The sequence below is a fragment of the Equus asinus genome, chromosome 28, assembly GCF_041296235.1.
Source record: "Equus asinus isolate D_3611 breed Donkey chromosome 28, EquAss-T2T_v2, whole genome shotgun sequence".
Taxonomy (NCBI): domain Eukaryota; kingdom Metazoa; phylum Chordata; class Mammalia; order Perissodactyla; family Equidae; genus Equus; species Equus asinus.
This window is the reverse complement of record NC_091817.1, coordinates 29,096,586-29,123,002: the sequence shown is the minus strand read 5'-3', so window position 1 is coordinate 29,123,002 and position 26,417 is coordinate 29,096,586. Positions and strand designations below refer to the sequence as shown.

General features: G+C 35.6%; 1 pseudogene; it reads left to right on the top strand.

Annotated features, from left to right (window-relative positions):
• Positions 1 to 22,216: 22,216 nt before the first annotated feature.
• On the top strand, positions 22,217 to 24,107 carry LOC106846578 (divergent paired-related homeobox-like; annotated as a pseudogene).
• The last annotated feature ends 2,310 nt before the right edge of the window (positions 24,108 to 26,417 follow it).

Genomic DNA, 26,417 nt, shown 5'->3' with positions numbered 1-26,417 from the left:
CACTAGCTTGAAGGATCATATTCCATCCTTTCACTCTAAGGCTATGTTTGTGTTTGGAGCTGAGTTGCATTTCCTGGAGGCAGCATATTGTTGGGTCTTGTGTTTTAATCCATCTAGCTACTCTGTGTCTTTTGATTGGAGGACTCAGATCATTTACATTTAGAGTGAACTGCTATTTTATCTTTTGTTTTCTTGTTGTTCTATGTTTCCATTGTTTCTCTTCCTTTTTATTTCTGACTGCCATTTCATTTTGGTGGTTTCCTGAGGGGGATTTCTGTTTTCTCTCTTTTTTTGATTTGTGACTGTGCTCTGATTTTTCATTTAGTGTTTACTGTGAGGGTTGTATAAAAGTTATTGGAGATGAGATAGATCATTTCCTCATAGTCTCTTATCTCCATTCACCTAAGCAGGTTCCTTCCCTTTCTTCTCCCTTTTTGAGTAATTGCTGTTACCAATTGTTCTGTTTCAATTTTGTGAGTTTATGGCTAAGTTGAAGTGTTTATCATTACTTTTGATGCTTTCTTTCCCTTTCTCTTCTAAGTTGTAAGTGAGTCTTTGCTTTCATTTTCTGGTAGAGGGCTGCAGGTTTCTGATCATGTCTGTCTCCTTGCTGAGAGCTTTGTAGACCTTTGTCTTTTTGTTGCTGGTGTGAGTGTGCCTTTAATTATTTCTTGTAGGGGAGGTTTAGAGGCAATGAACTCCCTCAGCTTTTGTTTATCTAGGAAAGCTTTTATTTCTCCATCGTATCTGGAGGAAAGTTTTTCTGGATAGATTATTCTTGGGTAAATGATTTTGTCTTTCAGCATTTTAACTATGTCATTCCATTCTCTCCTAGCCTGTAGGGTTTCTGCCAAGAAATCTGCTGAAAGCCTGATAGGATTTCCTCTGTAGATTATTTTTTTCTGCCTTGATGCTCCTAAGATTCTTTCTTTACCACAAACTTTTGCCATTTTTACTATTATATGCCTTGGAGAAGGTCTTCTAGCATTGATGAAGTTGGGCATTGGATTAGATGCATTTATCGATAAATCTGAAACCATCCCCAGGTTTTAGAAGTTCTCAGCAATTATTTCTTTGAACAAGCTCTCTGCTCTTTTCTCCCTCTCTTCTACCTCTGGAATACCTATAATCCTTATGTTGTTTTTCCTGCTTGAGTCAGATATTTCTCTAAGAATTCCTTCATTTTTTAAAAATCTTTGTTCTATCTCCTCCTCTACCTCTAGAATTTCTACATTTTTATACTTAAGAAGACTAATTCTTTCCTCCATAAGATCACTTTTATTTCTTGATGATTCTCGATTATTTTTATTTCATTAATTGTATTTTCCATATCCAGAATTTCTGCTTGATTTTACTTTTGGTTTCAATCTCTTTGGTGAAGAGAATCATTTTATTGCTGAGCTCCTTGAATGGTCTTTCTGTGTTTTCTTGTAAGTGGTTAAGTTTCCTTATAGTGGCTATTTTGAATTCTCTGTCATTTAGTTTGTAAATTTCTGTGTCTTCAGGGTTGGCTTCTGGAGAACTATCATTTTCTTTCTTCTGAATTATTGTTGCTCTTTCTCATGGTGCTTGATGACCTAACCTTTTGTTGGGGCATTTGTAGTATTCTTCAGATGCAGATCCCACCAGTTACCTCTAGAGGGAAGCAGGAACAGAGTTTTTGTCCCCACCCTGTCTACTGGAGGCTGTGGGTGTACTATGGGTACTTGCCCAGCCTAGGGTGTGCTCAGGTGTGGACTGTGCTTGCTGGGCAGGGCTTTCTCACTGAGACCATGGTAAGGGCCACTCCTTGGTGCCACAAGGGCCCTATGGACTCCCCTCCTTGCCAAGAAGGTGAACGTGCGCAAGCTTGAAGCCACTGTGCCTTTTCCTACAGCCAACTGGACATGATCCCTCTTTCAGGGCTCAGCAGCCCTATGAGTGCTTGCTCAGGGTCTGGGGAGTGCCTATCCCAGCACATAGTGGTGCCTCTGGGCTTGGCAGGAGGGGCTTCCTTGTTGGGACCTAAGCTAGGGCCACTACCAGGCACCGCAGGGCCACAACAAGCTTCCCATCCCCCCCAGGAAGATGAACCCCAGCAGGCTCAAGGTTGCTGCCATGGCTCTCCCCACAGTTGCCAAAGACAAATTCCCTCTTCTGGGGCTCAGCAGCCCTGTGAGTGCTCACTCGGGGCTTGGGGAGTGACTGCCCCAGTGCCTAGATCTGCTTATCATCCCTGATGCTGCTGTGCCTTGACAGGCAGGGTTTCCTTGCTGAGACCCGGGCTGGGACAGCTCCTAGGTGCTGCAGGGGCATGGTGGACATGCCCTCCCCACCAGGAGAGGGAGAGCACTGGTAAAGGTTACCACTGTCTCCTCCTATGTTTGCCCGGGTTCAGGTTCCCACTTGCGCACGAGGCTGGAAAGCATTTGTGTGAGTACACAGGGCTACAGGGGAGAGCTGGGCATGCTCACCTAACTCTGCCACTTCCCTGGGGGCCATCCACCCTCAGGTGTATAGCTGCATGTGTCTCTCAGGAGTCCTGTTGTGCTGTATGGGCTTCCTCCATTGGTCAGTGAATGTCCCTGTTGTGGTTCAGAAGAGGGAGAGACAAAGGGACCAGCTCACTCCACCACATTGCTGATGCCTTCCATTTATTTATTTATTTAAAGTATGCTTTTTAGTGGGGAAGATTGGCCTTGAGCTAATATCTGTTGCCAATCTTCCTCATTTTTTTCTCCCCAAAGCCCCAGTACATAGTTGTAAATCCTAGTTTCAAGTCATTCTAGTTCTATGAGAGATGCCACAAGGGTATGGTTTGATGAGCAGTGCTAGGTCTGTGCCCAGTATCTGAGCTGGTGAACCCCAGGGCACTGAAGTGGAGCATGCGAATTTAACCTCTTGGTCAAGGGGCTGGCCCCAAATATGTTAAATTATGGCATTGAGGACTGAGGAGAAGTCATAGTCATGACAGACAGAAAGACTTGGAAGAAATGTACTAACTGAAAATGCAAATAGAGGGATAAAAATGTATGCAAGATAATGAGTTTGAGACAAGAGTCAGGAGAGGAACATTGACTGAGCATCTATTATGAGCCAAGAAGCATAATTATTAATTAAATCATAATTTCTCTAACTTACCCTTCTCATGAAGACTCCATGAAAACTATCAGTATTGTCAATCAAAAAATAATATGGCTCAGGGAATAAACTGCGCAAGTTTGCACACCTCAGACATGGGAGAGTTGGATTTCATTGAGCCCAACCCTCTCTTACTCAAACTTATATCCAATTCCCCAGGCATCCCTCCTGAGGCACTGGAAGATGTTGGATTAATTAAAATCTTAAGAATGTGCCCAAACTGTCATGAGTAAGGCAATAAAATGATTTTTTTGATGTACCTTCAGCAAAACAGAAAGTTTACTCTATCAGCACATAAAATATCCTCTGTATGCTCTGTAATTTACATTTCATCACATCAGCCTTAATTACAATATAACATGTTATCATTGATTGAGTAATCTTCTCTTTATATTTTTTTTTGCCCTTACTCCATCTTGTTCTTATTTCTCTATTGCTATTTAAATAGTTTCCAGATTGGACCCGAAAGCATTCTGTGTAGGAAGTTATGGCTAGAACATTTATCTTAACATTTCTTCTCCTTATGGAAATGCAGATTCTCTCTTGTGCAACAAACTAATTAAAGTCCTTTCCCAACACAATATACAAACGGCACATAAATATTTAACGGCCTGGTTTAGCATTTTTATTAGATTCTATGATACATCACAGTATACACTGTTTAAAAGCTGAATCTAAATGATATAGTGCTTTCAAAAACCCCATCACGCATGATGTACTTTACCAATAAAATTTAAAGAAAACATTTAGGCTGTACCAAGAATAAACTATTATTCTTTACTTCTTCTATGACTTGAACTTGAGCATTCACCGATAACTCCATATGCTTTTTATTAGTAGTAAGTAGTACTGGATGAGCCATATAGGATATAAAATTCCCCAGGGATTATCCTACATAATGTGGCCAGTCCTGCCCCTTAGGAATTCTCTGTAGACAAACCTGGAAAACTGCTCAATATTTTTGACATTACCTCTTCAAAAGCTCCATCCCATAATTTCAACTAGCTCTTCTATTGGACTTCCCATCGTCTGTTCTCCCTTAATCTTCAGTTGTTCCTATGTCTAATTCTGTCCCCTTGGGGCTTCAGGTCTTTTGGGTTTGTTTTCAGGATTTCCAAATATCCTCTGCTGTCACAGACTGCAATGAACCAACAACTCAGCAAGCTCTCACTACCACTATAAGCACCTAATTTTTGCTACGTCTTGGGTTTACCATACTACTGTCCCTACTCTTTCAGACAAACCTACTAGCAATATCAGAATAGTGAGCAGTTCTCAAACTGCCCATGTGGTTGAAACTTTTGGCGAGTAGTTCGTATGTGGCCCTGGACAGAATTTGTGTGGAATTTTAACAGTGAGGTTGAACCAAAATAAGTCAATGAGGTACTTTTCCTGTTAGTTTCACCTTCTAGCTCAAGCTGGGATGTACCCTCTAAACCTGACATAGCTGAGTTGATGATGAGTTATTAAAATGGCAAATGATTCTAATATTTTGTGCTATTTAAAGATGTAGTATTCTCACGATTATTTGCTTTTGACAATTTTGACATCATATAGTACTCTAATAACAGATGGAGAAAAACTGATAAAAGGTGCTGAAAGTGCAATGATTCCTGGAGTACAGTTTTCCAAGAGGAAGAACAGTAAACAACTAGGTCTAACATGAACTATCCAAATGTTATTGTTCTAATTACATTTGTGTTACCAGTTGAAAAAAGTCCCAGTAGAGGCATCGTAAGGGACACACAAAGAAAAGTCATTGGATCTTTGAAAATCTCAGTGGTAAAACTCAGGGCATGAGTGGAAATCAGGAAGACCGATTTTGTGATGTTATGAGAATTGTTGTTGTTGCTGTTGTTTTCTACTTAGAAGCATATCTAAAGATATATTAGTCCCACCCAAGAGCTCCTGTGTTGCCAATCTGTAGAAGTGTTCATGGTCAGGGATATGTGAGGATGCCGGAAGCAGAGAATAATGTGCATAAGGGATCACAAAGCTGTTTCTCAGACTTAACCTACTGTGATTTTCACTTTATGAATGGTTTGAGTTATTCCAACCTAGAGTTGTAACCTCCTAGTTGATTTATCAGGAAGTGTCTCCCAATTATACTAAACTAGTTGCGGGTCCCAAATAAGGTATATACTTTCACGTTTCCTTACCTTTACTAATGATGTTCCTTTCGCCTGTAATGTCTTACTTTTCTTTATGTAGTTAATGCTTTCCTTCCTTCAGTGAAGATTAATGCGGAACAGTGGATTTATTGGTATTGTTCTCTTACAGAGTATCTGGGGGCTTATCTCATAGCTCGGGGCACAGTAGTTGGTCGATAATCACCTGCTTTTGTTGTTTTTATTGCTATGTCATCCTCGATGAGAAACCTTTCCTGACCTCACCCTCTCCATATCTAGCTCAAAGACTCAAAGATTATTTTTCAACCTGTTGCTATTGTTGCTGTCATTGTTGTTATTATTATTAGATATCTCTTAATGACAGCAGAACAGCACAGATTAGGCAAGCGGGAATGCATATAGGAACAAATTAAAATATATTTTTTATTTTACAGAATGTCATGTTTCTTTGTAGAGTCAGCCTCATCTTATTGGCATAACCGTGGCATTAGATGATCATAAATTTTCATGCCTGGACTCAGGTCTGCCTGGTACACATCTTTTGGCAGCACTATTTATATATACTGTAGTTAATGCAAATGAAAGTCGGTGGAAAACACATCATCCCTAAAGATGTGAAATAATGTAGCATTGCCTGGGTGCATCCTAGAAGTTGGTTAGTTACCAAACTCACTTTTATGCAGGCACCTTAGCCAACAAATTTATATAACAGGACTCATTTTGCACAGTTATTTAGTTGTATGAAAGCTGTTATTTATTTGCTCAACACTGCTCCAGACTCTTTGTTTCATCATGAGAACACATAGAACAAAATGCCCCAGTTTGCTGCCAATATCCTAATCTGTGGTCATATCTCACTTTATCTATATAATTAAAATATTGTCTACATATATGTGACTCTTCCGAAAAGCTTCATTGTGGACTTTATGGCTAGAAAGCCAAGAGGTAACTCCTTTATCTTTGACATGCTATTCCATCACACACAGCATTAAACAAAAGAAAAGAGAAAGAGAGATGAAAATCCTATTTTCTAGTTGGCTTGATATATTTTCTCTACCTGTCTCCTGGTCCTTCTGTTGGCTCTATTGTCCTGTTTCATCAATAGTGGGACTATTTCATCACTTTCGAGTTATGAAACTGAAGAAAGTGACAAAAGCTTTAGATTTTTCCAAAAAATGCAGATCCAAATCTACAACTGAGTTTTTTTTTTCGCAATTTCATGGGATTAACAGTTCTCACAATTTCATGTGTCCAAGATTAAGTATCCTTACTCAATGAATTTTATATTCTGGTTTAGGAGGTTGTGTTGACTCTTTTGGCAAATCATGCAGCTGTCAATCAGAAATGTTCATCACTCATTTGCTGAATATGGGATTCCCATGATTTTTGACTAGTTTAGTTCATGCTTGTCTATATATGTGACATAGTTGGCATCATATTGGCATATCTATGGCATTAGAGAATCGTAAGCTTGTATGCCTGGACATAGGTCTGTCCAGTGCATACCCCTATTTGTATATACTATTCTGCTTGCAGATGGAAGTATGTACCTGGAGTGCAATGAAACCCCTAAAGTTGTGTAATAATGCAACAATACAGAAAGTCCAGTTATTCCAGGAAAAGTCACCCCCCCCCCCAGATTTTTCTGTATGTCAAAGAAAAAACACTTCCATCGTGAACTAGTATCTAATGAAATTTGTATTCTTGATTATGAAGAAGAGATTTTTTGTTACAATAATGCCAACAAAAAGATAAATAAGGGTGATACAAAATATAAACATCATATCTATATAATTAAACCCTTTGGATAATTTTCAAGTTTATTACTTATGTTCTAAAACTAAGCGCTTGCTTCTATATCATATTCAACTTCTAATGAGCTTCATCTGTAGAAGAGTTCCTTTGAAACTAGAGAAAAGAGAATAAGATTTAAAAAAATTATAACAGCTAATCTTTAAATCCTTTTGCAAACATCATAAGCATAAACATAACAAGTATAGTGTTAACATATGCCAATCATATTTAATTTGCCATGATCTCTAAATATACTGTTAGAATTAATTTCATGTAAGGTTCAAATTTCATATCTGAACAGTTTAACATATGATTTGAACTAACTCTTCTAGTATTAAAATAAAAATATCTACGTATTTGAATAATAAAAAAACTTCTATAAAGTGACATTTTCTTGAACTTGCAATGAATAATTTACTTGTTAAATAATGGCATATTGTTTCTACTTTATCAAGAGGCAAAAATAAATGACTGATAAATGAGATTCATTATGCCAAAAATATCTTATTAAAAGGTATATTTGGTGTCTATACAGAAGGTTTAAGTGCTGTCAAAAGTGTTTAAAGCACATACACTACCTCAATGTTCACGATAATTAGAACATATCACAAGTCTTTAAGCGTGCTGAAATCAATGTTATTTCACTGTTGGAGTGGGAAGAGGACTTGCGTCAATCTATCACCCTATGAGTGAAAATCAGTTACTTCCTTTTCCTAACTCCAAATACCCATATCAAGACTTTGCAATTACCAAAAATAAACCTCCCTTTCTGTAGTATTTTAATTTATTTACCCTTTCTAATTATTTTTTTAACATAATATGCTTTTGTGGCCTCATAGTAGACAACTCCTAGCACCAAGGCCCATTTCTGCCATTTCCCAACGATAGACCTTTGCCACGTTACTTTATCTCTCTAAGCCTCAGGTTTCTCACTTGCAAAATGGGATTAAGTTTACCTATTGCTTAAAGTTTCTTTGAGGATGAAATGAAATAGTGCATCTCCTTTATAATACATCCAAACCAAGAACAATAATAGCACTATGCAACAATGACAAGACAGAATGGAAAATAACGCCCTATTATCGATGAAATTAATGAAGGAGGAAAGCATGGCTATCAGCCATAAATAAAAATGATCTGTGAAAAACAGAGAAATTGGAACACAAGAAGGATGAAAGGAGCTTGAGAGTTGACCTAGAGTTCCTAAGATCAGAAGCACAATGAAGATTTCCTGAAATAAGTGCCAAGATCTAGAATTTCTTACAAAGTGAAATCTGGTGGTATCCAGCTATCATGTCATGAAAAAACTCACTACCACAGAATGTTATGGAGGCAGCATCAGTTGAGGTAAGAGGCTGCAGATGGGCCACCAAGATTTTCTGTCACCCAACCCCATGTGAAATGAGAAGGCAGATTGTGAGTTGATATGAGAAAAGGAGGGGAGCAGAGACAACTCAATCGTTCCACTCCCACAAGCCACTGCTTCAAGACTCCCGGACCTGAATACCTAAAGCACAAAAGAGATGTTCTTTTGAAGCAGAACACACAACAAAATAAGTGATAAAGGTTTTTTTGATGTCAGATAAGTGATTGCTTCTCTCTTTCTTCAGCAAATAACTAGCAGCTGGCTTCCTCGATTCCAAATGGTGCTCCATGAGACCTTTGCAGATATCGTGTGTGCTCTGTTGCCCATGTGTGTTTGTGTGTATATATCCATGCACTAATGTGTGTATGTATCCACGCACAAACATGTCTTGTGTTCCTAAAGTATGATAGATAACAGTAATTGTTATTTTATTATTCTGCACTCACTTATTTTTGATCTATGTGTGTCTTTATGTTTAAAGTGGATTTCTTGATGAGACATAGTGGGAACATTTTTTTTAAAGATTGGCGCTGAGCTAACATATGTTGCCAATCTTTTTTTCTTCTTCTTCTCCCCAAAGCCCCCGAGTACATAGTTGTATATTCTAGTTATAGGTTCTTCTAGTCCTGCTGTGTGGGATTCCACCTTGGCATGGCATGATGAACGGTGCTAGGTCTGCACCCAGGATCCAAACAGGCAAAACCCTGGGCCGCAGAAGTAGAGTGTGTGAACTTAACCACTCAGCCGTGGTGCAGGCCCTCGGGATCATTTTTTGTTTTTGATACACTCTGACTATTTCTTTTGCTTTGTGTGTTTAGACCATTGACATTCAAAGTGATTATTGATAGGGTTGAATCAATATCATCTTCATTACTGTTTTCTATGTGTTACGCTTGTTCTTTTTTCCTATTTTTGTCTTCTGCTCTTTTTCTGCCTTTTGTGGTTTTAATTGAGTATTCTGTATGATTCCATTTTCTCTCCCTTCTTAGCATATCACTTATACTTCTTTTTTTTACTTTTTTTATTGCTTGCTCTAGAGTTTGCAATATACATTTACAACTAATTGCAACTAATCCAAGTCCACTTTGAAATAACATGATGCCACTTCCTGGGTAGTGTGAGTTCCAATAACAGAAGAATCCTAATTCCTTCCTCCTTTCACTTGTAACTTTTCTGTCATTTATTTCACTTATATATAAGCATATATATGTATATATATATATACACACAAATACATATACTTAAGATATAAGCTATGTACATAAGCATATGTATTTGAATACATTGCTGCTATGATTATTTTTGAACAAATTATTTATTAGATCAATTAAGAATAAGAAAAATAAATGTTTTTATTTATCTTCACTTATTTCTTCTCAGTGCTCTTCTCTCTTGATGTAGATCTGATCTTCTGACCTATATTATTTTCCTTCTCTTTAAAGAACTTCTTCTAACATTTCTTTCAAGTCTGGTTTTTTCGCAACAAATTCCCGCAGCTTGTTTGTCTGAGACAGTCTTTATCTTTCCTTTCCTTTTGAAGGATAATTTAGCAGGGTACAGAATTCTAGGTTAGTGTTTTCTTTTCCCTCTCTCTCTCAATACTTTAAATATTCACTCTGCTTTCTTCTTGCTTGAATGGTTTTGAGAAGTCAGACGTAATTCTTATCTTTTCTCCTCTATAAGTGAGTTGTTTTTTTCCTCTAGCTTCTTTCAAGATTTTTTCTATTTAATTTTCTGAAGTTTAAATGTGATATACCTCTGTTTAGGGTGTTTTTTTTGACATTAATCTTGCCTGGTGTCCTCTAAGTCTCCTGGATGTTTATTTTGGTGTGTGATATTAATTTGGGGGAAATTTTCTGTCCTTATTGCTTAAAATATTGCCTCTATTTCTTCCTGTCTTTCTTCTTTTTCTGGTATCCCCATTATGCATATGTTACACCTTTTGTAGTTTTCCCACAGTTCTTGGATATTCTGTTGTGTTTTTTTTAGTCTTTTGTCTTTTTTAGATTTAGAAGTTTCTGTTGTCATATCCTCAAGCTCAGAGATCCTTTATTCTGCCATGTCCTGTCCAGGAATAAGCCCATCAAAGACTTACAGTGTTTTTGAACATGAGAATTTCATTTTGATTCTTCCTTAGAATTTTCACCTCCCTGCTTACATTATCCATCTGTTCTTGCTTTTTGTCCACTTTCTTCTTAGAGTCTTTAGAATATTAATCATAGGTTGTTTTTTTTTTTAAATTTCTGTTTTGATAAATCCAACATCTGTGCCATATGTAACTCTGATTTTGATGCTTGTTCAGCGTCTGTAAACTGTGTTTTTTGTTTTTTATAATTTTTTGTTGAAATACAAACATGATGTACCTAGCTCTGGTTCCTGTGGAAGTTTCTGCTTGTGGATTTATGCTCTGGTAAATGGTGATTCTCTGTCTCCCCCGTCTGTCTCTCCAATTTTGGAACAGCAATGAATACTCTGACAGATGTAAGAAGAGTTTTGGATTTTTCTAGTTTGTTCATCTTTTTACTTGTTAGAATCGAAAGACAACTTCAGAGCTCCTTACTTGCTGGCTATATGGTTTTATTTTTACTTGATCACTCTTCCAATGGGTTTAGTCAATTGTTTTATTTAAAATATCCTTTTGACTTTGTTAATTTTCTCTGTTATTTGTTGACTATTAATTTCAGTTCTTATCATTAATTTTCTTCCTTCTACTTCCTTTAAATTTAATTTGCTCATTTTTATAGTCTCTTAAAGTAGAAACTTAGATAATTGATTCTAAACACTTCTTCCTTTCTATTATGAGCATTTAAAACTCTAAATTTCTCTCCAAGCACTCACTACTTAGCTACATTTCACAAGTTTTAAATATATTCTATTTTCCTTATTATTCTGTTCAAAATACTTCCTAATTTTTATCATTTCTTCTTTGTAACATGATTTAATTCAATTTTTGTCAGACAGCATACTCTATAAGATTACAATATCTTGAAATTTGCTGAGATTTATAATATGGACTGACATAAGGACTATTTGGTTATCATTCTATTGCATTTGAAAAGAATATGCATTCTGCATTACTTGGGTGGAATGTTGGTTAGGTAAATGTGGTTGATATTGCTACTCTTTACTGATTTTCTTGCCTTGTTGTCCAATCAAATACTGAGAAAGGTGTGTTAATATCTCCATGTCTGATTATGGATTAATCTATTGAACCATTTAGTTCTGTCAGCTCTTCCTCGTGTATTGTTAAGCTCTGCTCTTCTGCACCTACACATTTATGCCTGTTAGGTTTTCCTGGTGAATTGACTGATTTATTATTAAGAAACAGTCTCCATTATCTCTGGATATACACCTTGTCTTAAAGTCTAATTTCCCTGAAATTGATATAGTTTCCCCTGGTTTCTAATGATTACTTTTTGCAATGCATATATTTTCCCATTCTTTAACTTTCAAGCTTTCTATCCTTATATATAAAATGTGTGTCTTGTAAACAACATTATTGTTACATAGTTGTCTTGATTTTTTTAATTCCCTAAGATGATGTCTGCCTTTTAGATGGATTATTTAAAGTATTTTATTAATTTGTGTGTGCATGCATGTGTGTCAGGGGGGAGTCCCTGGTTTTCCCTTTTAGCTCCTCAATTGTCTATTTAGCTCTACCTTGTTGAGTTATTTTTATAGTGGTTACTCTGGGGTGTGTATTATGTATCATTTATCATATTAAAAATATTTTATATTGTATTACTTCACATTGGATGAAAGAGTCTTGTATAATTTTTGTGTAATTCTACTTATTCTCTTCCATCCATCATTTTTTCTCTTGTCCCATCTATTACCCTTAACTATATTATACATCGCACAGTGCAGAGGCATAATTTGAGTTAAAATAATTCCACATCATTCAATTGATTAAGAGAATAAAGTATATGGAAATATATAATATTTGATATTTGACACCATATTAAACATTTGTGGTGTTCTTTTTCCTTTCTGGAAATCTGACTTTCCATCTTATGTCCTTTCTCTTTCACCCGCCATAAGGTGCAAGTATATCGGCAATAAATAATCTTTGTTTTTGTTTATCTGAAAACATTGTTATTTTGCTTTCATTCTTGAAGGACAATTAGCTGTTTATAGACTCTTGAGTTTATACTATTTTTTATTATACTGTTTGAAGATATAATTCCATTGTCTTCTGGCATCACTGGCCCATGTCAGCTATTGTTTGTATCATGTGTCCCTCATATGTAATGTGTGCTTATTCTAGCTTGTTTTTTTTTTAAACTTTTTGTTTTGCAGTAATTATAGACTCAGTAATTATAGGAAGTTGAAAAAAGGTACAGAGAGATCTCATGTGCCTATCACCCAGCTTTCTAAAATGTTATGTAGAATACTATATAATTGTAAGGCATTATCAAAACCAGGAAATTGATTGATGTATACAATCTGATCTTGCTCAGATTTCATGATTTTTCTGCATGCGCTTTCCTTTTTACGTATGTTTTAGTAGACTTACAAATAGCCCTCCAAAAAATATCTACGTCCTAATCCTTGTGACTTGTGAATATTATCTTATATAACAACAAATGGTCTTTGTAGGTGTAATTAAGTTAAGGACATTGAGATGGGGAGATTATCCTTGATTATCCAAATAGACCCTAAATGAAATCACAAATATCTTTATAAGAGGAGGACAGAGGGATATTTGAAAGAAACGGAGTAAAAATCAATGTGAATATGGAGCAGAGAGAGATTTAAAGATTCTGGCCCTGAATATTGGAGGAATGTGTCCACAAGCAAAGGAATGCCAGTAGCCACCAGAACGTGGCGGGGGGAAAGAAAGAGATTTTCTCCCAGAGTCTCCAAAGGGAGTGTAGCCCTGCCAACATCTTGATGGGCTCAGTCATACTGATTTTAGAATTCTGGCCTCCAGAACTGTAAGAGAGTAAGATTTTGTTGTTTTCGGCTGCCAAATTTGTGGTAATATTTTACAGTAGCCTCAGGGAACTAATACATGTCTTTATGTATAACTTCCCATTTCAATAATTTTGTTATACTAAAAATTTTGTATGAAAGAAAATATATAGGATGTAACTATTAAAAGTAGGCTTTTTCTACTTATTTTAATGCCATAATATCCCTCCAATATCAATAGTTTGCTCTGTTTTATTGATGACTAGTAGTCCACTGGATGAATGTACCAGAGTTTGTTTAAACAGTCTCCTGTTGAAGGATTTTTGAGTTGTTTCCTGTTTGGGCAATTATAAATGTTTCTATGAACAGTCATGTCCAGATTTTTCTGTGAATTTGTCTTTATTTCTTTAGGGTATATAACTCAGGAGAGAAATTGCTGAGACACATGGGGTTTGTTTAGATTTTTAAGAAACTGCAAACCGGATTTCCAGAGTGGGTGTACCATTTTACATTCACCCCAGCAATGTATGAGAGACCTGGTCCTTCTGCATCCTTGCCGTCATGTGATATTATCAGTATTTTATTTTTATTTTAGCATTCTAGTAAGTCTGTAGTGATATCTCATTGAGGCTTTAATTTGAATTTTCCTAATAGCCAAAAATGTTGAGCATATTTTCATGTGCTAATTTGCCATTTTCATATTTTCTCTGGTGAAGTGTCTAGCAAGTCTTCAGCCCATTTTCTAAAAATTTTTGTTAGCTTGTTTTTTTTTTTAATTTGTTTGTTTTCTCACTCTTGAGTATGAAGAGTTCTTTACATAGTTGAAAACAAGTCTTTTGTTGGAAAGATGATTTGCAAATACTTTCTCCCAGTCAGTAGCTTGTTTCTTCACCTTCTTAACAGAGTCGTTCAGAAAGCAAAGGCTTTTAATTATTACCAAGCTCAATTTATCTATTTTTTTTCTTTTACAGGTCGTTGTTTTGGTGCTATATCTAAGAAGTCTTAGCCTAGGCCAAGCTCATTAATATTTTCACCTATAATCTGTTCTAAAAGATCTATTGTTTACAATTTTACCTTTATATCTATGATCCATTTTGAGTTAATATGTGTATAAGGTATAAGATTTAGGTTGAAGTTCATTTATGGATATTGATGCTTAATTTTTCCCACACCCTTTGTTGAAAAGAAACTATCCCTTTCTAAAATTTATCTTTAACTTGGTTTTCGTCATTTTGACTGTGATGTGTCTAAATCTTGTTTTCCTTGCATTTTTCCTATTAAACGTTTCCAGAGCTTTTTTCGATTTTTAAGTTTATGTTTTTAATTAAATTTTGGAAATTTGGGCACTTTATTTCTTCTAATACTTTTTTTCCTGCCCCATTTACTCTTTCCTCTTCTGTGAATTCAATTACAAATATTTTACATTACTTGATGTTGCCCTACATGTCCAGGAGGCTCTGTTCATTTATCTTCAATTTTCCTCTTATTTCTTTATATTGAATAAATTCTATTGTTCTTTCTTCAAGTTAACTTACACTTTCTTCTGACATATCTCTTTTGCCTTTAAGCACATGCAATATTTTCTTTTTCTTTTTCAGGTATTATAAGTTTTAGTCTAAGCAATTGTGTTTTGTTCTTTTTTTTGTGGTTTATTTTTCTCTGCTATTTCCCTCTAACTCACTCATTACAACTATGCTTTTCTTTATGTATTGTAACATATTCGTGTTAGCTGTTTCAAAATTCTTCTGTGCGAGTTACATCATCTAGATCACTTTGGTGTCATTTCTATTGACTTTTTGTTCTCTTGATTAAGAACATTTTGCTACTTCATCACCTGCATAGTAACTTTAATGATATTGTGGACATTGCATGGAATGTTTCAGAGTATCTGGATTCTGTCTCCTTCTTTTAGATACTATTGATTTTTATTCTATTAGGCAATTAATTTGGCTGCACTCAAAACTCTAAAATCTTTCCTGCAGTGAACAGCAGCTGAAATGTCTGCTCAGTTTTTCCATCTTTTCACTTGTCATTTTCTACTGGTTCTTTGGCATTTCTCTAGTGCAGACATAGTTCAGGTGTTATGCAAGGATCTGAGCAGTATTTATAATCAGAGTTTGGAATCTCACAACAGTAGACTCCTCCTTTCTAAGATATCCCCCCTACTTTCTAGTTATTATGATAGTTCCAAACTTTATTCTCTTACTCGTCAATTCAGTAACATGATTTTTCTGCTTGAACTTTAGGCATCCACAACAATGTGAACTACCCTCAGGGAAAGAGCATATAAATGGAATCCTCAGCTACTGTATTTGCTTTTTTTCTAAATTTGACCACCCACCTATCTTTTCCTTCTCTTTATTTTCATTTTCCATTACCTTTGAATAATTTTCTCTGTATGTGTGTGTGAGTGTGTGAGTTCAAATTTGGTTTAGAGTTTATAAATATCACCTGTAAGATGAATAGTCTGCTCCAAGCTATGCTTACATTTCTTGAAGCAGAATTCCAAGGATTTTGGATTGTACTTTAAAGAAGATGGGAAACCTTTGGAGAATTTTAGGGAAGAGTGTGATGTTACTGAATTTAGCCTTTAGAAACTGTACTCTGTGTGCCAATGTTTGGAGAGTTTTTGTTTTGTTTTGTTCTGTTTGTTTTCTTGGGTTTTTTTAGTGTAAGTTTAGATAGAGAGGGTAAATTTCTGAAACCCAGGCAAGAGATTGTGATGATCTTGATATATTTTAGGGTAGTGAATATGGGTATAAGGTGGCTTATATTACTTGCTGTGTGACTTCAGACACGCTATTCTATCAATCAACTGTAAAATGAGGTAATGATACCTAAAACCGCTTGTTTTTCATGGAGATAAATAACATATGCAACACCGTAGACATTACCTGACACACAATAACATTCTACAGCATTTAATAATTTTCTCTGAGTGTATTGCATGCCAAATCCTGCACTTTGAATGCAGAATTACCTCTCTCTTCATGAGTCTGGTCATGGGATATGCATCAATCAAATATCACATAAATATATGAAAATGCTAGTGAAATAATTGATATTGAGTTGTCCTTGATGAAATAAAACTGTATAATAAGATGAGTTGACCTCGTGGTGGGAATAACATATAAAAATACAGAACTGATTCTAGTTTACTAATAATAAGACAAGAGTGTTCTATGGCTCACCTCCAATTCATGTTAATGTTATTAAGAAGGGTAAGTATTCCTCTGGAAGTGAGAAGTAAGATGAGATCTAAATAAAAATAGGAGACATTATTTAGGTGAAGAATGTAGTTAAGATTGGTTCAGAAAGAGGAAATGGTCTGTGAAAAGGCCCCCAAAAAGAAGAGAGCCTGGAACAGGAGTAGAAATTAAAAAACAAAAAATATGGCTACAGCAGAGTTTGAGCATGATCATGCTGCACATGGTGCTGGAAATATTCGAGTCAGGCAATACAGGGGCCTTGTATGCGAAGGAATGGTTTGGTTTTCATCTTTAGAGCAAAGAAAAACTCTTTATGACTTTTAGGCAAAAACCTCAAGCAAGCTTCAGCTTGGAGACAGACTAGAGAGAGAAAAAATTGGATGAATCAAGTCTCATAAGTGTAAAAATGATGATACACGATTTAGATATAATGATGGTGGTGGTGGTGGCCATGCTGGTGCTCGTGTTGTTGCTGTGCTGCTTGTGATTGTTTTTCTTTATGAAAGATTTGTAAAGAAGGAGAAATGGTAGAGAGAAGATGGCTTATTTGGGGAGTTTGGAGGGCACAGTTTCTGTATGTCTGCTATTTTATGGCAGAAAAAACTGGCAAAGAAATAAGATAAAATTAGTCTATTTCTGGGGCCAGGCCCATGGCCAAGTGGTTAAGTTTGTTTCCCCAGGGTCTGCCAGTTCAGAACCTGGGCACAGACATTCACACTGCTCATAAAGCCATGCTGTGGCAGTGTCCCACACAGAAGAACTAGAATGACTTACACCTAGAAGGCTGGAATGACTTACAACTAGGATATAAAACTATGCACTGGGGATTGGGGAGAAAAGAAAAAAGATTGGTAACAGATATTAGCTCAGGGCCAATCTTCCACACCAAGTATACCATAAAAAAATAAATAAATAAAACTGAAAAAAAAATAGTCTATTTCATACTTCATTAGCAGCAATAGAAGAAAGAGGTGTTGGGTCTTTCTAAGCACTTACTGATCTTTGCAGGTAAGCAAGAGTCGCTTGGAGCTAATTATTAGAATTTCTGTTATGTTTGAAATATCTCAACTTAAATACTTAAAAGGAGGTAGGAATCCAATTTTATTTTAACATGGCATTATCTCAGCAATGGCTTTATCATAACATAAAGCAGATTAGATAGAATTTTCCTCTTCCCTCAGTCAGATTGAAGTTCTGTGTATCAATAAAGTGACAGAGCAATTGTACAGAGATAATCATCATGCAGTCCCCAGATGCATCTGGAAAACTATTAAGAACCAAAGAGGAGGCTAATGGAAAGATCTCCTGTGGTTTACAGAAATTACATGCTTTGGTCTTTTCCTCCAGATATTTTCTTTGTTAGTTTCTTCTACAAGACCTGGCAAAAACGTATTTATTAAACTGCCTCTATTTCCCCAATGTGCTTTATCTCTGGAAGACCAAGAATAGAGTAGTCTAATGAAACACACAATTAATTTTCTTTGTCATTTTGTTATAAGTGTGCAAATGAATAAAGGACTTGACTAGCCCTCTAATACCTTCTGTCATCACACACACACACACGCACACATACACATCACACTCATAAATGCCATGATGTCAAGATCTCGTCGAAACAACAATTTCCACAATATACCTGTTTCTGGATATCTCTAAAGCTTCTCATTTGTCATACCAATTTTACTCCCCTAGGATCATTTATATGGAAATTGATCGATGCTTCCTGACCCATGTCAACTCCATCTAAATGGAAAAGTGGCATTGTTCTCTAGAAGAAAAGTTAGCAGAGATATGGTAATCACCTTTTCAGACAGCAGCACCTTATCTTTGTAGAAAAGTATTGAACAGTTTCAACTATATAAAAATCTATTAATGCTGCCCCATTAAAAATGTCAAAAGAACTGATGAGAAGCAAAGAAAACCCAATTAACAGAGTTAGTTGTTTGAATTCATATTCTCAATCCCCATGAGTATTCTTTGGGGAAATCAGTGGTCAGAATGGGTATCTTGGGAGTAGAGAAGCAATCTGCTATTGTTCCTCGTAGCTTCAACTAATAAATATGTGAAATTTGTGTGTGTGTGTGTGTGTGTGTGTAAACATGTTGGATTTTGATCATTGATAAAACAATCACATATAGCTTACTGTAAACATGTATAGTGACTCAAAAGCTGCACAAAATTTATCATAAAAGAAAAGTTAAAGCTCATATGAGGTGCATGCTTCTGACTTCAGAATGTAAATGCTCTTGATGCCTCAATATTTATAATAAATATTTTTTCTTCTTGAAAAAAATGAGAGCAGATACATTTCAGTTGTTTAGGACCATGATGAGAAATACGAATACTTTATATGTTGATTAATTGAGTTATTTTAGGGGTGTGTGCATTGGCATGCATCTGTGTGTTTAAGTGAGAGCTGATTCTTTCCTGGTTACATATTATCGAAGCCATCTGAGAGGCAGGGAAGACTCCTTCGGAAGGTGATGTCAAGATGCTGATAACTAATAGAGAAGACTGTCCTTGAGTATCAACAGCATTTATAGTCCCCAAGACAAGTACTGGATTACCAAGCACTACGACCATATGAAAAAGAACATCCAAAAGACGGAACAAACCCTTTGACTCTGCCAGCCAGAGGACCTTGAATATCTTTCATTTTAATGTAGATAAAGAATGTCTGAATTTGATTCATAGTTGAATTAAATTAGAAAGAAAAGGCATAAACATGGTGGTAAGGGGGTCAGACTCCAGTGGTTAGTTAGCCTGCTAACTAGTGATCTTAGGTAAATAGAAAGTGTCAAGGATTAAAAGGGGGAAGATAAGATTATAACTCAGGTGGTTAGAAAAGACACACAAGAAAAGTTAGGCCTTAAAATGTAAGGCAAGAAGGGCTTTATAGGGAGGAGTTACCATGGATGAAAAGATCTAGTTTGTTGGAATATGAGTGATAAGTCAGTGGTCACGATACGGTATTTGAGGTAGCAATGAGGTCATAAATTTAGAAAGATAGGTCAAAACATTCAAAAAACTGTGCCCAAAAAGGCTTTCTCCTTCAGCACGTCCTTATAAGGCTTGCTGCAGAGACTCTCTTTCAAGGGAAAGGGACTTGGCTTGACGACTGACGGGTTTGAGTCAAAATTCCAGCTCTTCCATTTCTGAGTCATGTGACATGGGATACATTCTTTAACTTCTATGAACTTCAGTGCCACTAATATAAAAGGGAGATAATATTGCCTACTCAAGAGGCGTTATAGCTTGTGGTTAAGAGCACAGACGCTGGCAGTAAACTTTCAGGGTTCACATTCTGTTTTCATCACTGTTAAGATCTATATCCTTGGTAAAGTTTTTTAAGTCTATGCCTTTTCCTCATCTCTAAGCTAGGTTATCACATAAAGCTGTTGGAAGTATTGAACACATAATTTCTTATAAAAGTGGCTGGAAAAAGTGCTTAAAAACTGTTCATTATTAGTGTTTGTGTTATTGTTGTTACATCATGGGTGGTTTGAAAAATGAAGTGATATATATTTGTAATGTGTCAAGCATGGCGTGTAGGACATAGTAAAGATGCAACAATGGTATCTCACTCCTGTTTTCCTGCTAAGAACCGTCAAGGTAGATTGTCCCATGCCTTGTTCCCTGCAGGAAATTTCCTTGGCCTTCCATTATTCTTCTAATAGGCACACTCCCCCTAGGGAATTTTCCTACCAACAGTCATAATTAGCCTTCCCCAAGTGCCAAGGTGAAACTCCCTCACCCCTTAATCAATCTGACTACTCAAGGCCTAGAGAGGATGTTAAAACTCAATTTCCAAATGGAATCCTTCTTAGCAAAAACCTATTGACACAATGATTCACATTAAGTCATTAATCCCAGTGAAGAACTCATCTTACCTAACAGTTAAATATATTTCATAAACACATTCACAGAAACCATGTATATTCTCTGTTTGATCCTTTCATTTATATGAAAACTATGCTCTTTTCTCTCTGCATAAAAAAAATATATATCCCTCTTCTCAGTAACAAATATTTTTTTTTATTGGAAAGATTTCCCAAATTTCATCTAAATTCTATCCATGTAGAGATGAGTACACTGAAGCTCAGACTGGGTAACTAAGTTGTTTAACAGCTATTAACTGACAAGATGCTAATCTATAGAAATCCCTCTAGTTTTTCTTCTTAACACTATATTACTTTATATTTGGTATTAAATTTTTAATACAAACCGTATTTTAAAATAGCAAGTCGCATTAACAGTCTACTAAATTTGGCATATTTCTTAATCTTGCTTAAAAGCTAAAAATACTGCAGCAGCCCAGTAAAGAATTGCTGTTTTTTAAATAAATGTCACTGGAGTACCAGAAATTGTCTCAGTGAGGCACTGTCTTGCCATCTGCTCTTGAGAAGCCTTATAGACTTTAGATTTGGTAAATGGTTCATCATCCCCGTAGCTTCAGGGACATCAATAAAAATTTCTGTGGATAACAGATTATCTGTCAGAAAATTCCATGTGTTAACTATTTTTCTCTATCACATTTTCAGAACTAATTAAATATTTAGGCTAATCAGATGTGGAGTTTTTTTGGTATGATGTGTAAAAAACATAATATTAACTTAGGGCCTTCACAACTTCCCATTGCTCACTGTCTGAAGATAAAGTCTTTGTTTCCCAAGAATATTATCCTTAAAGGGAGTTGAAAAGTATACATGGCACATCATTAACGTGAACCATTTTGCACATATTTTTTTTCATTTTTGCAGCATCTGGAAAAGTTAATGGAAGCTGCAAATGACAAGATAAGAATAAACAAAAGACACTAGAGGGGAGCAATGATTTTCTTCTCTGAAAACAATTTAGTTGTAACCCCTTAATATGTGTTCAGAAACAGAGACCCATGCCCCTCACATAGAGCATTGCCATAGGTTTGAACTTCCTATCATATACTGAATGTTCTCTATCAAATCCCAATAATCTGTGTGTGAAGGTGGAGTAGAGAGAATTCAAAGAGCTGGGAGAAAAAAAAATCCTAAATTAACTTGCTTTGTGACATTGGAAAAGTCACTTTCCCTTTCAGAGAGTTCCTTTTATCCTCAGTAGAAAAAGAAGTTTTGTCTAGATCTGCAGTTCTCAACGTTAATGTATCAGCAACTCTCCTAATCAAAGCCATTCACATGCTCACCATAACATACTACTCTTGATTGCTGAAATTCTGGGACTGAAAACTTTCCTAATTCTCTATGAGATAAGGGACCACAGTGGGATTCACGAGAATGAAAACAACAAAAATATGCTTTAATTACTTGCTCTAATTAATGCAAAATTATATCACGTAGGATCACATTAAATGCAACACCTTACCAACTGATTATGACCCACTAATCTATTACAACAGGGCTGTTGGAAACCACTGGGCTGCATAATCTCACAACTGGTGCTTATGGTGTTAAAAATCCTCTCTCTCACTCTCATACACACATTCTGACTTTTGCATACTTACTTTAGTTTAAACATTATTAATTGCTACAGGTCTCTGATTCATTAATTATAAGAACTCTAAGTTACCTGGAATCTGACTGACCATTTGCTGGTTAGTTCCGTCATCCTCATTAGATGTCAATTTTGAACAGATACCTGCATCCCGATGGAACAGATTATCCAAGAGGACAGCAGGATATAGTCCCACAATGGTCAGAAATAGTGTCTTAAATAAGGAAGGAGTGGATACTGATAGAAAGAAATGCAATGGGAAAACGGATACTCCAGACCTCACAAATGTGGAAGGCACCAGACTGGTCTGTCAGCAACGAGTGTTGTGTCTGGTTAAGTCATACAGATTCCTAAGAAGAAAAATGAGAAAGTAAGAGACAGGGATGGAACCCAGTTTTAGCAGGGACTCATAATGAGTTTATAGTCCAGATACTGTAAGAGGTGTACCATGCCAAAGACACCAGTGACAAAGGAGAACGTCATACTGAGTTTCTGAAGATTGGGCTGGATCTACTTAAATCCCTGCTAAATAAGTTCACAAGGAGAGCAGAGCTAAACTTCATGAAGGAGTAAAAGGGCTGATTGTAAAGTGTTTCCTCTCTCTTTCTCCTTTTTATCAAAATTGACTTGCCCTATTCCCCATCCTTCTGCCTTCCAAAGAGATAACAAGCCAACTTATAAAATGAATGATCAGCAGATATTTACTGAAGAAATATATTATCAATTCCTCATTATTTACTTGCATACTTATTTTTGAAATAGTTTATATTCTTACAGTTAAAGAAAATGGCCATGAGAGCAAATTTATAAAATATGGAAGAGTTAAAAGTAGAAAAATGAAAAAAAAAAACCCAAATCATCCTGAGAATCTGACTCTTTTGATGTGTTCTCATGTGGTAATTCAGGCATGTTTATATAGTTGTGAACATTTGGTATATAAAATTTCACTTCCTAGTTTTTCTCTAAAATTATATCAAGCATTTTGATGTTGGTTTATACAATTAATAAATATTATGATTTGATTATGTTCAGTTAATGTTTCATCACTTGTTTAACCATTACTTTATTGTTAGATAATTTATTGTTTTCTAACCTTTGACTTTAAAAAATGTACTTGTGTGTCATTGAGATGTTTACTTTTTCTGTTCAATATATTTCCTTTAATATGTTTAAAATCAAAGAAATTAAATCAAGAGCTATCAATGTTCTTTAGAAATATCCTGATCTGTATTATTTGTATTGTCAAAAATACAAAGTTTTTCTAAATTTAAGCCCCAGTTTATACACAGAAAATTTGAATAAATTTTAAGTATTTAAGCCACAAATTGTTTTCAAATAAAAATGATATATCCTGATTATCTTTAAAAATGAAGCAATAAAGAAAGATTTAAAAAATGAATATATACACAATTTCCACAACTTTCAACATCCAAAAATAGCCATAGTTAATACTGATAAGACCTAACCAGGTCACTGGACCAGAGCATAGGAACACATCTAGGTTACAGGACATTAGACCCGGGGGAACTTTCTAAAGGAAAGCACCAGAAGTATCCACAAAGGAAACGAACCATGTTCACTGAGAAACAATTGGAAGATTTGCAGCTTCTGTTCAATAAGAACTAATACCCCACCCCTAGCCTTCAGAAAGAAATGGCCTCATAAATGGAGACACATCCAACAGCAGCGCAGGTTTGGCTCAAGAACCATAGAGTAAAACTCAAGAAAGCCAAATACAAGCATATTCAGTAAAAGCAACAAGAAGCTCACCAACAGCAATTAGCTGAGGCAGGAGTCAAGACCAGCTCTTCCAAGACAGATACGGATACACCTCCCAGATCCCCTAATGGTGCCCACTCTGCATCCCTAGTTTATACAGAGCATCCAATGCCGTCATTCCAGCTCAGCCTATGCCCCAATTTTAAGGCTCCCACAGACCACTTTGTTGGCCACAAAACAGTTCATTTCGGCTGCTGCCAAGACCCTAACATATACTGCCTCTACCCCTTTTTGAAATCCCAAGTTTTTTCCACAAGCATCAATGCTAATTCTTTCTACTCTTCATCTACACAAACAACTTGTCCATGAGGGGAGCTAGATACAGGAGGCCACATGTTGTAATGATTTGTAATGATTCGCATACAAGGGCATAGTTTTCAGCCATGAAAAGGAATGAACACGAGATATACATGATATGGATGCATTTCAACAACATTATATTGAATGAAAGAAAAAAGACACAAAAGATGTGAATTCCTAGAGGAGATACTGTAGTGGCAAAAAGCGTATTAATTGCTGCCCATGTGGTAGAAGGAATTGAGCAGACAGAGGCACTAAAACTTATTGGGATGATGAAAACTTTCTTGTCTTAATAGCATGGCAGTTACCTGGGTGTATAAATTCATCAAACCATACAGAACTGTAATACCGTATTGTATACTTCAAAGTGGCTAAGAGACTTGATCATAAACGTTCTCATCACAAAAAAGGAGACAGTAATTATGTGACAGGATAAAGGTATTTGCTACCACTGTGGTGTCAATCATTTTGCGACATATAAATGTATCCAATCGACAGGTTGTACACCTTAAACTTACACAATGTTATATGTCAATTATATCTCAAAGTTGGAGAAAAATTTTTTTAAAAAGAATGAAATCTGTGTATTATGTTTACATAAATTATGACTCCACAAAAAATAAATATTTGAGACTAAAAAAAATAAAAAGACCTAAGCAAATAGTTTTCTATGTAGATAGACAGGAGAAGGGATGGAAGGACAGATTGATGGATGTTTCTGTTTATATGTATGCGTATGTATTTAAAGTGAGTTTCTTAGGTACATAATTTCATTTAAAATAATTTTACATGAGTTAGAAAAATGAGACAAAAAAGAAGGAAACAAAGAGCTATTGACATACTAGGAAGCATGTTCTCATCATATCAAGTAATCATTCTATGAAATAGACTTGTAAATTAAAACAAAAAATAACAAAAGTGAAAACATTGCAGAATAAATAAGTTATTATAGTTACCAACTTTATTATTATGAGGCTCTGCTATTAAAAGTAAGGAATGTAGCTTACACTACAATGTCTCTCACTACCCTTCCTCTCCATCTCTTGATTGTTAGTTATATTGCCAATGTTTACATCACTTGTATTTTGTTCTATAGTTCTATTGATTCCCTCTCCTACACAAGCTGAGTAGCATAAATCATTTATGAATTTTCATGACATAAATTAGCAGAACAGAGAGGAAGCTTTAAGGTAGCTGAGTATACCCATCTATCTCTCAATACAGACTTCCTCTTTGCAACAATTCTGATATTAACCATAGATAAGACAATATGGACTCAGGACTATTTGATTTATATGTGAGTTGTAACATGTCCACAGGAGAAAAGAACACAATTATATATCTTGCCCAGAATTTCATTGATTATAGGGCTCTGTATTAAGATGGTTTGCAATTCAAACCCTTTCTCATGTCATCAGGGCATTTACCACTAAACAAACACCTCACAATATCCACCCTAATTCCTCTCCTGAAGAGAACATATAGTCTATTTACTTACATTCATGCTTACTTGGTTAATTATGATATATTTAAATTTCCATCTGATATCATTATCCTTAATCCTCAAGGACAGGACAAGACTTCCTGTAATGTTTGTTGTAATACTGGTTTTGTAAATCATGAATACTCTCACCATTTGTATGTCTGAAAAAAAATAATAAAATATTTCACTTTTATTTTTGACAGAGTTTTTATTGGGTTTACAAATCTAGGTTTACTCATGTCTTCTTTCACTGTGTTAAAGATGTCATTCCAGTGTGTTCTGGCTTCCATGCTTCCTGCTGACAAGTCTGCTATAATTTCTATATCTTCTTGTGTATTTAATATTTATTTTTTCCTTCTGGATGCTTTTAAGTTTATTGTTTATAAATCTTTTTATTGTTTTGGTGTTTATTCAAATTGGATATGGTGTATTTTGTTGTGCTTTTCTTCATGTATCTTGTGCTTGGAGTTTGTTGAGCATCTTGGTCCCAGGGTCAATGGTTTTTAACAAATTTGGAAAAAATTCTGGCCGTTGTGTATCTTCAAATATTTTTTCGTCTCGATTTCCTCTCCTCTTGTAACTCCAGTTACATGTATGTCCATCCAGTTCAGGTTGTCCTGCAGCTCACTGAGACCTCATTTACCTTTTACTCCTCTTGTTGTTTCATTTGGATAGTTACCATTATTATGTCTTTAAGTCCACTAAACTTTTGTTCTGCAGTATCTAATCTGCTGTTAATCTCATATAATGCAATTTTCATTTCAGATAATGTATTTCCCATTTGTACAAGTTCTATTTAGATTGCTGCCCATGCTTTTATCTATTTGTTTTGACAT